Below are 4,726 nucleotides of genomic sequence, written 5' to 3'. Positions count from 1 at the left end.
AAAAAAAAAAGAAATACCATTTGACACAGTAAAAAAAAAAATACTCTAAGGAAACCATAGCTGCCACCCAAGGAGATACATGCACACCTATGTTCATTATGGCTTTGTTCATAATAGCAAAAAGTTGGAAACAACCCAGTGCCCATCAATAAACAAATCAATAGAGAAGCGGTGGTATATTCACACAATGGAATACTATGCTGCTTTTAAAAACAAGGAACTCATGAAATATTATAGAAAATGGGTGACCCTGGAGGACATTATGCTAAGTGAAATATCTCAGTCACAAAGGGACAAATACTGCATAATGCCACTGTTCTAAAACAGAACTGACATCGGGGGTGGGGTAAATCTAAGAAAAGAAGGGATAAATAATGTATACTGCATTGAAACAGATAAGGCAGAGAACTGTTCAGAGAACTGTTTGAAAGGAATATGTGATTAGGTATTATTTTCATGACAAGAGTCTGTAATTAAAGCTTCATGGGAATTAAGTATGATTGCCTTCAAAACTAGCTATGGGATAAAAACAGACATTTCTACGTGTGTGTGTGTGTGTGTGTGTGTGTGTGTTAGAATTCTGGGGGTTGTTTTGGTTTTTGGTTTTGTTTTGTTTTTTTAGAGGATACTGTTTTTTATTTTGCACATAAAACCACTGAAGGTGCTGCCTGTTGATATCCTGGGGATCACATCATGGTACACATGGCCCGTGACTCAGCGGAAAACACAGTGAGAAAAACAATGATTTGGGCTGCTCACATGATGACAAATTTAGGTTCCCAGCTGGTCAAGCTTGGCTTCAGGAGCAGCTCTAATGAAGCAGTAAGAACACGACCAGGAATGGGAAGGGAGTTAACTACCAGAGGCCCTGCAGTACTAGTCTGATGCCTGGAGCTGCCATTTGTATCAGGAGCAGAGGTCTAATGGGCTGACTAGGAAACTGGCTGCCCAGAGCTTAGTGGCAAGAGGGTTTCTGAACTTCCGGCCAGCAAACCGAGCCTTGCTGCCCAGCTCCTCTTCAATTCTGAGGATCTGGTTGTACTTGGCCAAATGCTCAGATCGGCAAGGTGCACCTGTCTTGATCTGGCCAGTGCAGAGTCCCACCACCAGGTCAGCAATGAAAGTATCCTCAGTTTCCCCAGAACGATGAGACACCATGACACCCTAACCATTGTACTGGGCCAGCTTGCACGCCTGAAGAGACTCGGTCACAGTGCCGGTCTGATTCACTTTGAGCAGAAGGCAGTTGCAGGACTTCTCGTTCACAGCCTTGGCAATTCGTTTGGGGTTGATTACAGTGAGATCGTCTCCTACCACCTGGATCCCTGAAATGGCAGTGAACTTTGTCCAGGCGCTCCAGTCATCCTGGTCAAAGGGATCTTCGATAGACACTACTGGGTAGTCCCTGATGAAGGACTTGTACAGGTCTCCCAGCTGGTCAGGTGAGATGTACCTGCTGGGGTCATCAGGAGACTTAAAGTCCAGGTCATACTTCCCAGAGCGGAAGAACTCTGAGGCAGCAACGTCCATGCCGATCACCACCTTGTCAGTGTAGCCAGCTTTCCCAATCGCAGTCTTCAGCAGTTCCAGGGCTTCTTTGTTCTGCAGGATGTTAGGGGCAAAGCCACCTTCATCCCCTGCATTGGTGGCATCCTTACAATACTTGTCCATGATGATGTTCTTCAGGTTGTGGTAAACCTCAGCCCCAATGCGCATGGCTTCTTTGAAGCTTCCTGCTCCGACAGGGAGGATCATGAACTCCTGCATGGTCAGCTTGTTGCCAGCATGAGAGCCACCACTGATGACATTGAAAGCGGGAACTGGCAGAATGACTTCGGAATTGCCAACCAAGTCCGCAATGTGCTGATACAGGGAGACCCCCTTCTCAACGGTTCCAGCCCAGAATGGCATTGGCACCAAATTTTTATTTATTCTCAGTTCCATCCATCTCAATCATCAGCTTGTCAGTCTTCTCCTGTTACACAACATTCAGTTTCTTGCTAATCAGGGCAGGCGAAATAGTTTTATTGATGTGCTCAACAGCCTTTGAGACACCTTTCCCCAGATACTGAGTCTTATCATTGTCCTGGAGCTCCAGAGCCTCATAGATACCAGTTGATGCACCACTGGGTACAGCAGCTCTGAAGAGACCTTTTGCAGTATAAAGATCAACCTCAACAGTGGGATTTCCAGGGGAGTCGAAGATCTCTCTGGCGTGAATCTTTGTAGTAGACATGGTGAATTTCTGGGAGTCTGGTTCTCGTCACTCAGGAAAGCAGTGGAAGGTGCTGTGGACACCAAGATGAGCGGTTGAGCAAAGAGGTGCAGGAGCTCAGAATTCTGGTTTTGATTGAAGCAGTAGTCTTACCTTAATCTAAAAAACTGTTTTCAGTTTGGAAACAACTCATAGCTGATTGTCCAACAGGTTTCGGAGGCTGTAAATCACAAGGAAAGAGACTTCCCATCTCTTTTCCTGAGGGCAGTTGGTAGATTCAAATCACCAGAGAAGGCTCCTTTGAGTTATTATTGCTACGACCCAATGGATTATGCCACCAAAACTTTATTCCTTTTGTTTAAAGAACCTCCTATAACCAAAAGGCTTGCCTTTATCATCCCATTGAATTTTTAGTATAAAGATATACCTCTACTTCTGCAGGAAGTGTACTCCTGAAATACTTATGCATAAATGGCCTTTTTGCCAAATCATACCATATTTTGTGAGAATCAGAATTTTGAATATGTTAACAAAATCTAGAGTCATTCCTTTGGAAATGAAATAATATATGTGGTATCAGGACTGGATGAAGACTCATCAACAACCTGCATTATGTAGATGACAAAACCTTACTTGCTGAACCTGAGGAGGACCTGAAGGATTTGCTTCAGAGGGTCAAGGCCTTTAGTTTGCAGTATGAACTGAAACTCAACATCAAGAAAACAAGGTTCTCACCACTGAGCCCATTGATAGCATCATGATAGATGATGAAGAGACTGAAATTGTTAACAATTTCAACTTGCTCAGTTCCACAGTCAACACTCTTGGCATTACCAGTCAAGAAAGCAAAATATTATTGCATCAGGGCAATCTCTAGAGTGCTGAAGAACAAGGATCTCAGTTTGAGACTAAGATTTGCCTGATCAGGTCCATCATCCTTGAAATTACTTACTGTGCATCAGAGAGCTGTACCATGCTAAGCATGACGGAAGAATTGATGACTGAGTTGTGGTGCTAGAGAAGAGTATTGAATGTACCACGGACTACCAAGAAAACTATCCAGTCTGTCCTGAAAAAGGTAAAACCAAGCTTCTACTTAGAGGCAAGGATTTTGAGACTCATCTCACATACTTTGGACTTATAGCCCGGAGGGACTAGTCTTTGAAGAAAGATATCTTGCTTGGGAGGGTCGGGGGACAGCGCAAAATTAGACAACCGTGGATGAAATCGATTGACACAGTGGTGTATTGAGGAAACATGTGTCAGACACAGTGAGATTGGCTCAAGATACAGCTGGGTTTAGAGCGCTTGTACATAGGGTCACTATGAGTCATAGTCAAGTAGTAGTTTCTCTTTGTGGTAGTTCGCCTGTTGCTATGATGCTGGAAGTTATTTCACTGGTATTTTTAACAATAGAAGGGCAGTCTATGGTGGACAATTTTTAGTCAAGTTTCCAAACTAATAAAGACTAGGAAGCAGGATTAATAATCCATTACTGAAATATATAAAATATATAAAAATGTTGTAAACAGCAAGGTAATATTGTCTCATATAAAAATAATAATAAACGTTAAGACTCAAGTTCTCCTCTGATTTTGTAATGACCTTTTGCTTTCTTCATGGATAATAACCTTGATATCATCCCACAATTTATCCAGTCTTCAATCATTGGTGTTCAGTGCCTCAAACCAATTCCTAAAATGATCTTGAACTTCAGATGGAAAAGATTCAAGATCATATCTTGGTTCTTGTGGACTTCTTTTTATTTTCTTCATCCTCAATATGAACTTGCATGTGAGTAATTAATAGTCTGACCCACAGTCTTCTCCACTGGCTTAGTTTTGACTGCTTAAATTGAGTTTCTCCAATGATTTCTTCCACAGATACAATCAATCTGATTGCTGTGCTGCCCATCAGTTGAGATCCATGTGTAAAATTAAGGAAGATTAAGATATGCAGTCTTCAATATGAATTGTATCTCAGTGTCAAGAAAACAGTGTCTTACCACTGGACTGATAGACAAAATCATGATGGATGGAGAAGAGATTGAAACTGTTAACAACTTCATCTTACTTGCACCCATAATTAATTCCCTTGGTACTGTCTCTTTGGAGACGAAGGTGCACCTTATACAGGCCATGGTCTTTGCAACCACTTGTTATGCATCAGAGAGCTGGACAATGACTAGGGAGGATAAAAGGAGAATTGACGCCTTTGAGCTGTGGTGCTGGAGAAGAGTGTTGAATGTACCATGGACTGCCAAGAAAACAAACAGATTCATCCTAGAGAGGGTTAAACCAGGCTACTCCTTGGAGGCAAGGATTCTGGGGCTTCATCTGACGTACTTTGGACATGTTGCAAGGAGAGACAGGTCTTTGGAGAGGGACATCATGCTGGGTAGATTAGAGGGACAACACAGGAGGGGAAGACCCTCTGTGAGGTGAATTGATTCAGTGACTGGGGTAATCGGGATGCGTGTGTCAGAGGCAATGCTATTGGCACAGGATAGAG

At 42.8% G+C, this 4,726-nt stretch overlaps 1 pseudogene; it reads right to left on the bottom strand.

The window, feature by feature from the left end:
- Positions 1–906: 906 nt before the first annotated feature.
- LOC102846037 lies at positions 907–2,236 on the bottom strand (annotated as a pseudogene).
- Between the last annotated feature and the right edge of the window lie 2,490 nt (positions 2,237–4,726).

This window comes from Elephantulus edwardii, unplaced genomic scaffold (genome assembly GCF_000299155.1).
Source record: "Elephantulus edwardii isolate Elephantulus edwardi_28Jun2011 unplaced genomic scaffold, EleEdw1.0 scaffold00178, whole genome shotgun sequence".
Taxonomy (NCBI): Eukaryota; Metazoa; Chordata; class Mammalia; order Macroscelidea; family Macroscelididae; genus Elephantulus; species Elephantulus edwardii.
Note: the sequence above shows the minus strand (reverse complement) of the source record. Positions and strands in the feature narration are given on the sequence as shown.